Source organism: Peromyscus leucopus, chromosome 17 (genome assembly GCF_004664715.2).
Source record: "Peromyscus leucopus breed LL Stock chromosome 17, UCI_PerLeu_2.1, whole genome shotgun sequence".
NCBI classification, from domain to species: Eukaryota; Metazoa; Chordata; class Mammalia; order Rodentia; family Cricetidae; genus Peromyscus; species Peromyscus leucopus.
The window spans coordinates 17244617-17261941 of NC_051077.1; positions in this window are offsets into that span (position 1 = coordinate 17244617).

Genomic DNA, 17325 nt, shown 5'->3' on the forward strand with positions numbered 1-17325 from the left:
CAAAGGAGAGTGACTTCCTGCTTTACCACCATTTTCAATAAGAAGGTGTTGTGTTTGCAGAGTACCAGCTATCTACCATGAAGGCTATCTGTACAAACAAGATCATGGGCAGACAGCCCTTCCCAGCATGAGCAGCGAGTGTTACATATCACAGTCACAATATCAACGAGATACTCATTTTTGTGATACAAATTTATACTCAGGCTCCATAGGTAAGAAGTCCATCTCCTCAGCTCGGGTCCCTTGACCCAGAACCCCTTCTACTCTCAGAGGAATCTCAACAGTTTACTATTCCGTGAATTATTTTCTTTCTCTTTGGTACTTGAGGTGAAGTCCAGAAAGTTCATAAATTTCATATCAGCTGATGGCCTTTACTTAATTCTCCAGGTATCTTGTAAGGTGCTGAAGATTTATCGCAGAGGAAATAGACTGGATAATTCTCTGCAGAATGGGCAGAGGGTTTGCTTAAATGACCACAGGTGTGAAGAATGGGACTGTGGAGCCATGAGTAAACTCCAAAATTCTTTCTCTACCAAAAAAAAAGTCCTTATGGAATAATTTTATATGGAATTCCAAGTCACCATAGCAGCTTGGGGTTATCTTGGGAGTCTGCGGTTTGTGTGTGAAATTCCCTTAGCTCTTCTTTCTTTTCCACTGAGTGATAACAGTGAAGTCTCTCTTAGACCTGTTGCTTTGTGTTTTCTGCTCATTTTAATCCTGGGAAATTTTGGAAAATGCACACACACACACACACACAAATACACAATACACACATACACATACACACACATACACACACACACACACACACACACACACACAGTGGGAAATGTTGGATAACTGCTCAGTTTCTGAATCAGTGACATAATCTGGAATCATGTCCTATTTTCAGATTAGCTGCAAGCAGGACACGACTTGAGTCCACCTCGACAACAATAAGAACTAAAAGGAAGGAAGTCAGTGACCTCAGGGTCTTCTCTAGGCTGAGCTCATAAAACAAGGAGGCTCAAGGGCCTCCAAATCTCCAACCTGTAGGAAGACAGACCCAGTTGCCTATTGACTGAGATGTATTGACTCTTACCTCCAAGTTGTAGGAAGACAGGCCCCACTGCCCACTGACTGAGGTGTATTGACTCTTTTTGTCAACTTGTCCATATGCTGGAGTTTTGCGATACTTGGTTTTTTTTTTTTTAATTTTTTCCATTTCTTTGAGAACAGCAGAGGGCTGGGTTCCACAAAGAAACTGCTGTGTTTGATTAATTCACGAGATACTGCTCTGTAGCTCTGCCAGAGCCTCATTTCAAGACTCAGCATTGTACATTCGCAGGGAGCTAAGATTCAGCACAGCCATCCTCTTTGTAACTTGTCATACAAAGGAATCAACAAATTCTGTGACTGTCAGGAAGGCTCTAAGTAAGGATAATTGCTCGCCTTTGCACCTGCCTCAGCCCCTGCCGTCATTGTGCAGTAGGAAGGTCTAAATATTGTGATTTACGCACACGGCGGCGCGTCTCCTCAAAATGATTCTCTTTTATACTCACCTGAAGGCTTGAAGTTTCAACTGCAGCGGTGGAGCAGTGAAAGTCTTGGTACACAAGACCCTCGTGTCAGCCATGTTCTATCAGCAGCAAGTTATCCGTGATTCCTCCTCCAGAGCTTCAGTGTAATAGCCCCCGTAAGGAAACAATGCTGTTTATTCTCCTATGTTTTACGGATAAAGGGGATGTGTCAGGCAGTAGGGTGCTAGGCTGTTGGCTGGGCTGGTAGGGTCAGAGTCTGGACCCTCACAGTCCCTACGGAACGGGCACTGCCACACATTCTCAACAGGTCAATTCTAGAGGCAAATACTAGAAAAGAGAGAAAGATTTATTTACTACAGACATATCGGGAAGGAAAAAAAAAAAAAAGAGGTCCAGTGGTCTCGTGTCTGTCACTGGAGTCCTGATATAGTTCAAGTACATGGTAATTAGGAGAAAACATAACTAATTGACTACTCAAAAAGTATTCCTACCTGACATTATTGTTCTGTGCCCTAATCTCTCAAGATAGGTGGTCTGATAAGCTGTGAGACTATGTGAAGTCTCTTCCTGGGAAACAGGGTGCATTTTTTACTAGAATCAGGGTCTCAGCCTTTTGCTTCCCCCAGCACTAAGTCCCTGGAGAAATGCCAATTGTTTGTTTTCCATTGTCTTGATAGTCCGATAACCCAAAAGGAACAGCCCAAAAGTTACTTTAAAATATCCTCACTCCTGACAGGATGATTACAATACAGAATCAAGACAGAGGAGGGTTTTATCATTTAAAATAGGAGATGTGGAGAAGGGGGCATTGAGCCAACCAGACCCATTCTGTTTGGACATGATTTTGAAGACTTAGAGAAATTTTATGGAAGGGGAGCTTACCTAGGTTTGGGGAATACGAAATGGGGATGCTTAGAGATCATCAAAGAATAATATGATGCTGAGCTTTGTCAACTTGCCACAATCAAGAACTGCCTGGAAAAAGTTTCAGTGGAGCATTTTCTAATTGAGGTTAGCCTGTGGGCAGGTCTGTAGGGGATTATTAACTGGTATGTGATGACCCAGTCCATTGTGGGTAGCACCATTCCTGGACTTAGGGTCTTGTATTTTCTAGGATTGCAAAAGGGAAGAGAGCATCAGAAACACACATGCGTAGATCTCTTTCTGCTTTTGACTTCAATGTGATGGGACTGCTTCGAGTTTCTGCTGACTTGACATACCAAAAATAATGGACTGGAGCCTAGGACAGGAAGATAAAATAAGTGCTGTCTACTTAGTTGCTTTTTGTTGGAGTACTTTCTCACAACAAAGGAAACAAAACCAGGACAAACGACAAATTTTCAATAATTGTATTTGTAGTAGAAGCAACAGGAAATAGGGATTGGACAAGAAATTGCCAACATTGGGTGAGCATCTCATTTTCCTCTGGTGAAATTCAGGGGCTTTTTCAGGACTGACTGCTCACTGTGAAATCCAATGTATGCTTCAAATGGATATTAAATGTTTGTTTAACAGACACAAAAAGCTGGATTTCTTTTCCGCAGGTCATACTTTCTACATGGGAAATTAAGGTATTGTTGTTGTTGTTGTTGCTGTTTTGTAGAGAGAAGGGTTCTTTTCCCTGTTTGTAGTGTTGACTTAAATTACTGCCTTACACATGCTCAAGAATGAGTGTTTTCTGCTTATCTATGGTGCTTTTGTTTGTTTGTTTCTTCAACATCTGGGAGGTAACCAAAAATTAGAGCAAGACCTCATTTTGGGAGTCTCTTGAACTCCCACGATGAACAACTTGAAAGGGAGTTTCTCAGCCTGGTACCGGGGTTTTATTAGATATGCTATGGCTTTCGGGGGAGCATGATCATTCAAAATGAGGTAAATTGTTTTAAACCACACACACACACAAGCACTTTTGTGTATTATATGCAATTATGAGTAAATCTAAAATAATATGACTCTATTGATTTTTTCAAGCATCCTTCGAGTTATTTATCCCTCATCCTACTTTCCTTCTATATTGTTTTACATCTCAGCTCTCCAATTAAAAATCTCCTCAACTGTTCTTTATGCCCCTTTCCCACTTCAAATCATGAATAACCTGCTATTCTACTTAGAGTCTCTCCCTACACCACACATAGACCTTTCTACTTTTTTTTTCCCTGTGGTTACTGCAAGTTACTAAAGATTAGGAGCTAGGGACCTTGGATGAGAGAAATAATGCAGCACTTATATTTCTGTGACTCTGTTACCTCACTTAATATGATGCTTTCTGTCCTATTTGTTTATTTCAAATCTTATGTTTTCATTTTTTACATCTGGATAATATTCTATTGTGTATATATCATGTTTTCATTTTCTGTTAATCTGGTGGAGGACATTTAGGTCTTTTCCATTCCTTAGCTACTGTAAATGGAGCAGCAATAACCACAGCAGATTAAGTACCTGTAGATTAAGATATTGAGTCTTTTGAGTAAAATGTCAAGAAGCTGTAGAGTTGGGTCATACGGTACATTTATTTTTTACATTTAGACAATTCTCCACACTGATTTCAATAACATAATGGCTTCACTAGTTTGCATTTCCCTAATTGCTAAGAATGACAAGTGGTCTTTGAGATGTTTTTTAGTCATTTTTATTTCATCTTCCAGCTCCATAGAGTATTTTCATTGGGGCATTTGTTTTTCTCAATGCTATAACCCTGTTTCTTTTTTATTTTTCTTTCTTTTTTCAAGTTCTTTGTATATTCTGGATATTAATTGTCTATCAGATGGATAGATGGCAAAGATTTTTCCTACTCCATGAGCTTCCTCCTCTCTTGAATAATTGTCTTCTTTATTGTACAGGAACTTATCAGTTTATGAAGTCCATTTGTAAATTGATGTCCTAATTCCTAAGTGAAAGAAATGCTATTCCAAAAAATCCTTTCCTATGCCTATGACTTGTAGGGTTTTCGCCTGTTTCCTTCCATCACTTTCATCATTTCAGTATCACAATGAGATTCTTTATCCATTTGGAGTTAATTTGATTTTACAGGGTGACAGATAAGGGTCTAACTTCTACTACATTTGGATATCCAATTTTTCCCAGCAATGTTTGTCAACAATGTTACCTTTTCTCAAGTGTATGTATTTTGACATCTTTGTCAACTATCACATAGCTATAATTATATGTACTTAGTTTGTGTCTTCTATTTTATTCCATTGTTCTGTACGTCTGTTTTGAATAATATAGCTCTGTCATGGTAAGTCTTGCTGCATTGTCCTTTTTGTTATAGATTACTTTGTTTCTCTAAGGTTTTTTTTTTTTTTTTGTGGTTCCATGTGAATTTTAGGATTTTCCCCCTTATTTTAGTGAAGAATTTTGTAGGGATTTTGATAGGGAATGCATTAGATCTATAAAGTGATTTTTGGTGGGATAGTCATTTTTACAATATTAATTCTACAAATGCATGAGCATGGAAGATTTTTTTCCATTGTCTAGTGTCTTTCTCAATCTCTTTCTTCAGAGATTAAAAGTTTTGGGAACTGAACTAAACTCAAGTCCAAGTGGATCAAAGACCTAAATATAAATCCAGTTACACTAAACTTAATAGAAAAGAAAATAGGAAGCACTCTTGAACGCATTGGCACTGGAGACCATTTCCTAAATAAAACACCAACAGCACAGACCCTGAGCACAACAATTAATAAATGGGACCTCTCGAAACTGAGAAGCTTTTACAGGGCAAAAGACACAGTCAATAAGACAAAAAGACAGCCAACAGAATGGGAAAAGATCTCCACCAACCCCACATCTGACAGAGGATTGATCTCCACAATATATAAAGAACTCAAGAAACTAGACATCAAAATACTGAACAGTCCAATTAAAAAATGGGCTAAAGAGCTAAACAGAGAATTCACAAAACAAGAACTACAAATGGCTGAAAGACATTTAAAGAAATGCTCAACATCTTTAATCATCAGAGAAATGCAAATCAAAATGACTCTGAGATACCACCTTACACCTGTTAGAATGGCTACGATCAAAAACACCAATGACAACCAATGTTGGAGAGGATGTGGAGCAAAGGGAACACTCCTCCACTGTTGGTGGGAATGTAAACTTGTACAACCACTGTGGAAATCAGTATGGCGGTTTCTCAGAAAATTAAGAATCGAACTACCTCAAGACCCAGCCATCCCACTCTTGGGCATATACCCAAGGAATACTGATTCATACCATAAAGATACATGCTCAGCTATGTTCATAACAGCAGTATTTGCAATAGCCAGAACCTGGAAACAACCTAGATGCCCATCAATGGAAGAATGGATGAAAAAAATGTGGTACACATACACAATGGAGTACTACTCAGCAGAGAAAAACAATGAAAGCATGAAATTTGCAGGCAAATGGGTAGAACTAGAAAAAATCATCCTGAGTGAGGTAACCCAAACCCAGAAAGACAGTCATGGTATGTACTCACTCATAGGTGGATTCTAGATATAAAATAAAGAACAATCAGACCACAACCCATAGAACCATAGAGGCTATATATATAGCATGGAGGTCCCTAGGACGACTGTGGCTTATAATAAATATCAGTTTTACTCAATTATTGAAAAGAAATTGCCAAATGAATGGAAACACATGAACTATGAACCAAAGGCTGAGGGGCCCCCAAATGGATCAGGCCCTCTGAATAGGTGAGACAGTTGATTGGCTTGATCAGTTTGGGAGGCAACTAGGCAGTGTGACCAAGTCCTGTGCTCATTGCATGAGTTGGCTGTTTGAAACCTGGAGCTTATGCAGGGACACTTGGCTCAGTCTGGGAGGAAGGAACTGGACCTGCCTGGACTGAGTCTACCAGGTTGATGGCAGTCCTCGGGGGAGAACTTGTCCTGGAGGAGGTGGGAATGGGGGGTAGGCTGGGGGTAAGGGGAGGGTGTGGGAGGGGGGAGCATAGGGGAACCCGTGGCTGATATGTAGAACTGAATGGTATTGTAAAATAATATATATATATATTTAAAAAAAAAAGTTTTGGGAATCCGTGGTTGATATGTAGAACTGAATTGTATTGTAAAATAAAATAAAATTAAATTTAAAAAAAGAAAAAAAAGTTTTGGTTGAAGAAGTCTTTTACCTCATTCATTATTTTATGGGTTGCATATTGTCTTTGATATGATTATAAATGGAAGTATGCCCATGACCTCTTTCTCAGAATTTTTGTTTTTGGTTTATAGAAAAGCTACTGAATTTTATGGTGATTGTGCATCCTGCCACTTTGCTAAAATTATCTATCATCTTTAGGTGTTTTCTGGTATAATTTTTGAGATCTCTTATGAACAAAATCACCTCATCTTCAAATTGGTATAATTTTATATCTTTTCCTATTTGCATCCCTTTCATTTCCTTCTCTTGCCTAATTGCTCCATTAATGCTTCAAGTACTATATTGGAAAAGTAGTGGGATAGTGGACAGCCACGCCTCATTCCGATTTCAGTGGGATTGCTTCAAGTTTTTCTCTATTTAGGATGATGTTGGGGGTAGGTTTGTCATACATAACCTTGAAATTGTTCAAGTATGTTCCTTCCAGTCTACTCTCTCGGGCGTTCATCAAGAAAGAATGCTGGATATTGTCAAAGGTTTGTTTCCTGCACCTATTGAGATGATTTGTGATTTTTTTCTTTAAATACACTTATATTATTTGTTATATTAATTGAATTACATGTAACAAATCACACTAGCATCTCTAAGGTATGGCCAATTTTGTGTGGATATGAAGGTCAGTCTGGGCTTAGGTGTCAGATATGATGTAGGTGGGATCATGTCTGATAGATACTTTATTTTTTTTACATAGTATTTTTCTGGCTTCTAAGATCAGAAACTATTATGAGAAGGTTAACTTTCTTTTCTTAAATATACATTTACATATTTATTTGTTCTTATTAGCTACTTTTTATTGTCAGACAATACCTGCCAATTGATTAACTGTCTCAGCCATTTTGTTTCAAAACCTAAATACTTAACAGAACAACTTTAAAAAAAAAAAGAGCGAAAAATTGACTCTAATTTTAGAGATCTCATTGATAGTCATTTTATCAGAGCCAAAAATAAGGGAGGCATCATGTAGAGGAGGTGAGAATGCAGTAGTATAAAGCAACTCACCTGATAACTAGAAAGAAAAGGGATGAGAGGAGAGAGAATATGACCAAAGGACAAGGTCCAGTGACCAAGGACATATGTCCTTTAGCTAGACTGCAACTCCTAATGTTTCCAGAACCCCATATAACAGCATGTTCCTCAAGTATAAGAATTCAAATATGTGAGCCTGCAGGGATCATTTTATATATAAACCAAACAAACACTAAGGGGTCCTTTTGAAGACCTGTGTCCTTGGCTTTATAAAATAACAACCCTTGTGCTCAAAGGGATTCTAAGTTTTGTTCTGTGGGCTATAGATAGTACTTTCAGTGAACAACCACTACCTAGTCTGAGAGTAATCTAACCAAACTTGAGTAGTCAAAACTACATTCTGCTGAAACACATAAGGTAACAACATGCTGTAATTAATATAGGGTAAATGTCAATCAAAAAGCATGTGCTGAGCAGCCATAGAGTGGTCACTTGTCTCCTCATTTTGCAAATGGAAACAAAAAATATAGTTCATTTGGTATAAAATAACATAGACTGTCCATCTAAGATATATATTTGTGCACACTTGTGTATATATGAGTGTATGTGTGTGTGTGTGTGTGTGTGTGTGTGTGAGAGAGAGAGAGTGAGAGAGAGAGAGAGAGAGAGAGAGAGAGAGAGTTATTTTAAAGTTAATTATAATTGGACAGATGTTTTTACTGATACAACTGAAGAGAAAAACAAAACTATATGATAAATTTGAATTTGACTTTAAAAATTTAACAGGAATTTTACAAACTGATGAAATAAGCAGAAATGAGAAAGGAGAAGATGTGAAAAACAGTGAGTATTTCAGGCTCTAGAAAATAGAGAAGCCAGGCGGGGGTCACACACCTTTAATTCCAGCACTCAGGAGCCAGCGCCAGGCAGATCTCTGTGAGTTCAAGGCCAGCCTGGTCTACAGAGAGAGATCCAGGATAGGCACCAAAACTACACAGAGAAACCCTGTCTCAAAAAAAAAGAGAATATGTTAGAGACCATAAACTAAAAGAACTTATCTTGACTAGACCAAAGGTATGAAGAGAAAAAATTGGATAGCCGGACTACAGACAGACTACAAAAGCCCCACATTCCTTATTACAGGTTGTCCTGAGAGGAGAAAGTGTACTAAGAATGAATGATGGTTTAAATTAAAGCAGAACTCTGTGATGATACTGGACATGACTTATGACAATGCTGAGTACCTCACTTCCCATTTAATCAAGACACAGATATGAAGAAAAGTTAGATAGATAGGTGATAGATGATAGATAGATAGATAGATAGATAGATAGATAGATAGATAGATAGATAGGATGGTAGATAACAGAATTTTTGTTTGCAGACAAGTTAAGGGAAGTGTGTTTGTCCCAAACTATATTCTACACAGAAGTATAGCTGAATATACATAGCTATATATTCTGCATAGCATAGCTGAAAAAGTTACACTGTACAATACCTAAGAAACAGTTTTTCTTCATTATGTGTCATTTGCTCTCAACTCAATAAAGATGATGAGCTGTGAAGACATCAAATGTTCTATACAAGGCCAGGAAGGTAATACAATGGGAAATAAAGGGGCATTAGAGATTGCTCAAGGGTGCATCACAAGAAACCTCTGTTTCAGTTAGTTCATTAAGTGACATTTTGTCATATTCCTAAATTGTTTTGCATTAAATATGAATTATTTATAAATGATAACAATAGAAGTATTTATTTATACCCCCTACCATTCAACAGTTACCGCTCTTAAATCTTAAATTGTAGGTCAGAACTCCCAAAAGAGAATTATATCAATCTAGCATCTTTTAACATATAAAAAGTGTTACTGATGGATTAGTGCTTCAGAAAATTACTTGGGAGGAAAAACACATTTAGAGAATGCTTAATTCTCTAATGTTAAATACAAATGAGTATAATCAATTTGTTAATGTGCTTTCACAAATGTAACTCAAATATTTGCAAAGGAATATATATGTTCAATACACTTTCCAGTATATTGAACAGCAAGTCTGAACTAGCATTCAACATAAGCTGAATAATAAATGGACTGTGATCCTCTTTATCAACACGTATTTTTTACCTGTTGGTGCATCTATGTGTAAATGAATGAGTAATTGGGTCATTGAATATTTTGGTCTATTACATGTACAGCATCATTTTAAATTTTGCCAATCATTGAAAGAAGAAATCATTCTGCATATAAGTGGATTTCTTTTTAATACAAAGTGAGATTTGTTCTCATAAATTAGTAATCTTTAAACTAAATATAGGTATCTTAATTAGGGTTTCTATTGTTGTGAAGAGACACTATGACCATGGAAACTTTTTTTTAAGTCCTGAATCTTTAAATGAATCTCTTTTATATTTTGTTATATTTATATTATATTTTATTTTTTAAAAATATTCATTTTGCATACCAACCACAGATCCCCCTCTCATCCCTCTTCCTGCTCCCTCCCCACCTTCCCCTCTGGCCCACTGCCCATCCCCTCCTCCAAAAGGGTAAGTTCTCCCATGGAGGATACAACAAAGCCTGGTACATTCAGTTGAGGTAGGACCAGGCCCTTCCCAGGAGCATCAAGGGTAAGCAAGATATCCAACCATAGTTAATGGGTTCCAGAAAGCCAGCTCATGCACCGAGGATAGATCCTGATCCTATTGCCAGGGCCCCTCAAACAGACCAAACTATACTCCAGTTTGCAGAGGGTCAAGTTGGGTCCCGTGCAGGTTCCATCTCTATCGATCTAAAGTTTGTGATTTCCTATGAGCTTGGTTCAGTTGTCTCTGAAGATTTCCCCAGCCTGATTTTGACTCCCCTTCCTCAAACAGTCCCTTTTCCCTCTCTTTCACTGGGCTCCCAGGTCTCAGCCTGGTGCTTGGTTGTGGATCTCTGCATCTGCTTCCATCCATTACTGGATGAAGGCTCTATGATGACAGTTAGGGTTTTCAACAAATCTGATTACCAGGGTAGGCCAGTTTAGAAACCCTCTCCACTATTGCTAGTAGTCTAATCTTAGGTCATCCTTGTGGGTTCTGGAAATTTCCCTAGCACCAGGCACACTATGTCTCCCTCTATCAAAATATCTCTTTCATTGCTCTCCTACTCCATCCCTCCCCCAGCTTGACCATCCAGTTCCCTCATGTTCTCATTCCCCATTCCCTCTCCTCTATTGCTCCCCCATTCCCAGTTTACTCATGAAGATCTCCTCTGTTTTCCCTTCCCAAAGTGATCCATGCATCCCTCTTGGGGTCTCCTTGTTTCCTAGCTTCTCTGGAGCTTTAGGTTGTAGTCTGATTATCTTTTGCTTTACATCTATTATTCAGCTATGAATGAGATGTACTGTACTCATCTTTCTGAGTCTGGGTTACCTCACTCAGGATGATATGTTCTAGTTCCATCCATTTGCCTGAAAATTTCATGTCATTGTTTTTTACAGCTGAGTAATATTGCATGTGTATATGTACCACATTTTCCTTATCCATCCTTTGGCTGAGGGGCTTTTAGATTGTTTACAGGTTCTCGCTACTACAAATAATGCTGCTATGAACATAGCTGAGCAAGTGTCCTTGTGGTATGATTGAGCATTCCTTAGATATAGGCCCAAGAGTGGTATAGCTGGGTCTTGAGGAAGATTCTCAATTTACTGAGAAGTCACCATACTGATTTCCAAAGTGGCTGTACAAGTTTGCACTCCCATTAAGAGTGTAGTAGTGTGTCCCTTGTTCAACATCCTCTCCAACATAAACTGTCATCAGTGTTTTTGATCTTTGCTTTTCTGACAGGAGTAAGATGGTATCTCATTGTCATTTTGATTTACATTTCCCTCATGACTAAGGATGTTGAGCAAGTCCTTAGATGTCTTTCAGCCATTTGAGATTCTTCTCTTGAGAATTCTCTGTTTAGCTCTGTTGTCCATTTTTTAATTAGATCATTTGGTATTTTGCTGTCCAGTTTTTTGAGTTCTTTATATATTTTGGAGATCACCCCTCCATCAGATGGACCACAAAAACTCTTATAAGGAAAACATTTAATTGTGATAGCTGGCATGCAGATTAGAGGTTCAGTCCATTGTCATTATGGTAGGCAGTGTGCAGGCAGACATGGTGCTGGAGAAGTAGATGAGAGTCCTAAATCATGCAAGAAATAAAAAGTGGTCTGTCTGTCACACTGAGAAAAGCTTGAGCAAAAGAAACCTCAAAGCCTGCTCCTATAGTTACACACTTCTCCAACAAGGCCACACTTACTCCAACAAAACCATACCCCCTAAGAGTGCCACTCCCTTTGGTGGCTATATGCTTTCAAATCATCACAAGTATCTGTGTAATGCCTTGACATTCTCATATCTCTTTAATGAATTCAAGAAGATGAAGGACAATTTTGGCATTTCACAGATTTCTACTCATCAAGAATAAAAAGTTTAACCTTCTGGCTATAGACAGGGAATCACTTCACCAGTGATACTTATGTTTTGAAAACAGATGTTCAAAGCTTGGATATAAGATGAAAAACAACAAAGTATGGAGTGTAATTGTTTAAGAATTTAAAATTTTCTTTTCAGTCAAATAAATTCAAGTCTGTATTTTCTTATTCCCCTTGTAAGATACCTGTATCCATATGTATAGAGGACATGATTCCATAATTGATATGGAAGCAGTTAAAGAGAAATAAAAAATAATGAAAGGAAATAGGACAGAGGGAATAGAGAGTTGGACTGGAGGGAAAGGAGGTGTAAAGAGGGGAGAGGAGAGACAGGAGGGGGAAGGAATAAAAGAAGAAAAAGCTAGAGGGAGAAAGGCGAGGAGGAAGGAAAGCAGGGTGGGATATAGTGTAGCTGGGGATATTATAAAGATGTAGAATATTCTTGACAGTGTAACTCGAGCAGCCTTGGCTGAGATAGACTCCAGGGAACAATGTAATACTCTTTTCTTTCTATTCTTCCAGGATTCCCTTAGGTCCAAGTTCTAAATCTGCCTGAATATGAAATTAGCCTACTCTTGGAGCTGATGATTCTGAGTCTGGATTTACCCCTCTATGTGGAACAAGAGTGAACAATAAAACCTTATTCTCCAGCTCTTGACTGTCATCTTTTGGCTCACTGTATGATGGAACAAGTATCCTGCCAATTTTATCCGTGTTTCTACCAGTTTTCTACTGTACCTCAGTTTTACTTTGGAAAAATCCCAGATCTTACTTGTTCCAAACCAGTGTGCCACTGGCACCAAAGGAGGAAAAGTATAATAGTTGACAGAAAATTTGGGTGAGATCCTGGAGCTATTATTTTGTAGTATATGAAGAAAGAAGTAGCACCTGTCATCCTGTGATACCAGCAAAAGGAGACTCCCTTGATGCTGAGACTCCCTCTCCCCAAAATGTAGCTTTACTTGCTCACCAAGTCCTAACTCCACTCTTCCTCTGATCCATATAACCTCAGCCACTTCACATGGACACTTTGTCTCCTATAGGGAACTCTACCCACAATGCAGAACTTGAAACCACTATCTGATTCTATATACTCCACATTCTCCACATAGTGCTTCTGGTCTGATCTAGTAGATGGACTCAATAACAGCCTACTTGACCTAATCCCTGATCCTGCATAGCATTGTGCCTGCACTCCATGCTATCCCCAAGACCCATCACTCTATGAGGTTGCTTATGCTCTGGTAGAAACCTAGACTCAATAGGTTATCTTACCTAAGCTATCAGAAAACTCAGCTTAGACCTAATCTCCTCAAGATACCCTCAAGCCATCACTCTATCTTGGGATTCTAGGCTGATGTGTTAAAATTCATACTGAAAGACAACCATCATCCTAAAATATAGATGGCTAAGTCCCATCTCAAAAACATAAACAATATGCTTATCAGAAAACCACCAATCCTATAATATTATCTTTTACAGAGAATAACTTGAGTAAAATTCAACAAAAAGAATTGAAAAGGATAATTATAAATATTTTCAGCAAATGGGTAGCATTTTAGCATTTTAAGTGGACACAAATAAACAACTGAATAAACTTTAAAGGATAGAGATAAACTACTAATCCAAGGAACCAGAAGAAAATGGCTAAACAAAATAATGTGGACAATTCAGATATGAAAATTCAATTCAATAAAGAGAAATACTAAAGAAAGTCCAAACAGAAATGACATAGACTTAATGCACCTAGTAAAAAGCCACATGGCTAGCCTCACCAACAGAATGGATCATGCAGAAGGAAGAACACCAGGCTTGAAGACAATAGAGGAATTAGAACAGTCAATTAAATAAATTAAATAAAACCACGTGAAAAGGATATGCAGGGGTTTGAGACACAACAAAAAGAATAAAAGTATAAATTATGAAATAAAACAGGAAAATATGAGGTTGAAGGCATAAAACGTCTTCAACAAAATCATACAAGAACATTTCCCAAATAATAGAGAACAAGAAACCTATTCAGATAAAAGGAATCCACAGACTATCAGATATACTAGACAGAAGAAGACACTTACACTACATATTATATATAGACAACTAAGAAAGATGAAATAAAATGTACTAAGAGATTCAAAAGAGACAAACCAAGTCACATATAAAGGGAAACTCATAGGAATAATATCTTATTGTTTAGTTGAAACTTTTAAAGCCAGAGGACTTCTATTCAAATTTCTGAGAGATTGCAACTGCCAACTATGACTATTATGTCAAACAAAACTACCTATTAAATTTGAAAGAGAAAGTAAAATTTCTCATGATAAAACAGAATATAGGAAACTGCAACTACAAAACCAGCTATACTGAGGCTATCTAAAGGAATACTTCAGTCTGAGAATAATAAACAACAACAGCAAAAGATGAAGGAAAATAAATGATACCAGAATAGTTAATCAAATGCTCTAGAACAAAAATCAATAACATTACAAGATTTAATACACAACTTTGTAGCTAGACTTTTCCTGCCTTGCCCAGTCAGGACAAATCTTTGTCACCTGCCAGTCCCATAGCCGCTCAGCCCCAACCAAGTAAACACAGAGACTTATATTGCTTACAAACTGTATGGCTGTGGCAGGCTTCTTGCTAACTGTTCTTATATCTTTTTTTTTTTTTTTTTTTTTTTTTTTTTTTGGTTTTTTGAGACAGGGTTTCTCTTGTGTAGCTTTGCGCCTTTCCTGGAACTCACTTGGTAGTCCAGGCTGGCCTCGAACTCACAGTTCTTATATCTTAAATTAATCCATTTCTATAAATCTATACCTTGCCACATGGCTCGTGGCTTACTGGCATCTTCACATGCTGCTTGTCCTGGCAGTGGCTGGTGGTGACTCCTTCTGCTTTCCTGTACTTTCTTTTCTCCTCTCTGTTAGTCCCACCTATACTTTCTGCCTAGCAATGGGCCAATCAGTGTTTTATTTATTGACCAATCAGAGCAACACATTTGCCATTCAGAACATCCCATAGCACAACTTTCTAAAATAAATGGATACTTATTGTCTTAATTCAATAATAAAGATACATAGACTAGCAGATTAGAAAAAAGGACCCATGTTTTGTTGTTTCCAGGACACATATTTCACCATCAAAGATAGACACCACCTCAGTGTCAAAGGTACATCAAACAAATGGAACTAGAACACAAGGAAGACAGGCTATTTTAATATCAGCCAAAATAGATTTTAAACTAAAACTAGTTAGAAGAAAAAAAGTTCAATTTAAAATCACTAAGAGAATAACTCATCAAGAAGATAATCACAATTCTAAACATAGATAGTTCAAACACTGATGTTTTCAATTTCATAAACAAATACTACCATCTATAAAGTCACAGATTCATGGCCGGGCGGTGGTGGCACACGCCTTTAATCCCAGCACTCGGGAGGCAGAGCCAGGCGGATCTCTGTGAGTTTGTGGCCAGCCTAGGCTACAAAGTGAATTCCAGGAAAAGGCGCAAAGCTACACAGAGAAACTCTGTCTCGAAAAACCAAAAAGAAAAAAAAAAAGTCACAGATTCATAGTGGAAGAATTTAATAATGCACTAAGATACACAATTTATCCAGGCAAACAACCCAGGATTCGTGGAGTTAAATGAAACCATAAACCAACTGAACTTAATGAACATCTTTAGAACATTCTACTCAAACATTGAAGAGTGCATATTCTTATAAGCAGTTCATGAAACTTCCTCTAAAATGACCATGTAATAAGAGAGAAAGAAAGTAGCAACAAATACAAAGGAATTGAAATACCATCCTGATTCTATCTGACCACAGTTGAATGAAGTCAGATAGTAAAAGGATAAGAAATTATAGAAAGCACACAAACTCAAGGACATTAAAGAGTGTATCATTAAATAATAGGTCACAAAATTAGTTAAGAAGTAAATTAAAAACCTCCTGCAACTGAATGAAAATGACAACATACCAAAATCCATAGGATACTTGAAAATAGTCCCAAAGAGAGAATTTATTTCCTTTAAGTGTCTACATTAAAAATTGCAGAAGTTTCAAGTAAATAGCTTAATGATATAATACACAAAGGAAAAAATAAACTCACAAAGTAGTACATGAGAAGAAGCAATTAAGATAAAGGCAAATTGATGAAATAGAAATAAAAAATATCAATTCAAAGTATCAATGAAACAAAGAGTATGTGGGTTTTTTTTTTTTTTTTTGAAAGATAAAGAGGATTGACAAATCCAGTGCATTGGTCCAAGCTCATCAGACGAGTTTCTTCTTGCAGTAGAGGCTAATTAACACAGACACCAACATCTGGACCATGTATACACTGTGAGGTACTTTGGAACACTCAGCATTCAGTGTTTTTGTTTGTTTGTATGTTTGTTTTTCTCAAACACTGCCTTTTAATGCTCAGAGATCTACATGAAAAAAGGAGGCAGAAAGATAAGTGCCAGTAGTGGTAGGTGACTCCAAGGTAACCATATCTTCTAGACACAACATGACAGATATACATATGAACCCAGAGATTGTGACAGCTCACCTAAGACCTGAAAAAGTTTAAGCCATACAAGTACCAGCATGAAGAAAGAGACACAGGCACAAAGTCCCACCCTTAACCAAGAAGCTATTTGCAACTTATACCTACTGGGAAAAAGAAAATCGATTTTTTTTTCCCAATGGAGTAACACTCATTTATCAACCACACTTCTTTAAAGAAGAACTACCACTAACATGACCCAAACTATTCCATAAAAAGAAAAGGAAGGAATGTTTCAAATCTTTTCATGAAGCCACTTTAACTCTTATTACAAATCCAGATTTTTTTTTTAAAAAAAAAAAAACAGTACTAACAAAAAGAACATTGCAGACCTATTTCCTGATGAAAAAATTTCACAGTAAAATACTGGAAAGCCAGATTTAAGATCCCATCAAAAAGTTCATTCATCAAAATCAAGTTTGCTTCATTCTAGGGATCCAGGGGAGGTTTAACACACATAAATCAATAAATATAATACCCTGCATAAATGGATTCAAAGACATAAATCACACAAGTATCTCAATAGATGCTGAAAAGCCATTTAACAAAATCTAACATCCTTTCTTGCTTTAAAGCCACACAGAGGCTAGGGATAAGGTATCACCCTTCAACCCAATAAAGGCTATACATGATAAATTTATGGCCAACACCACATTAAATGGAGGAAAACTTAAAGTG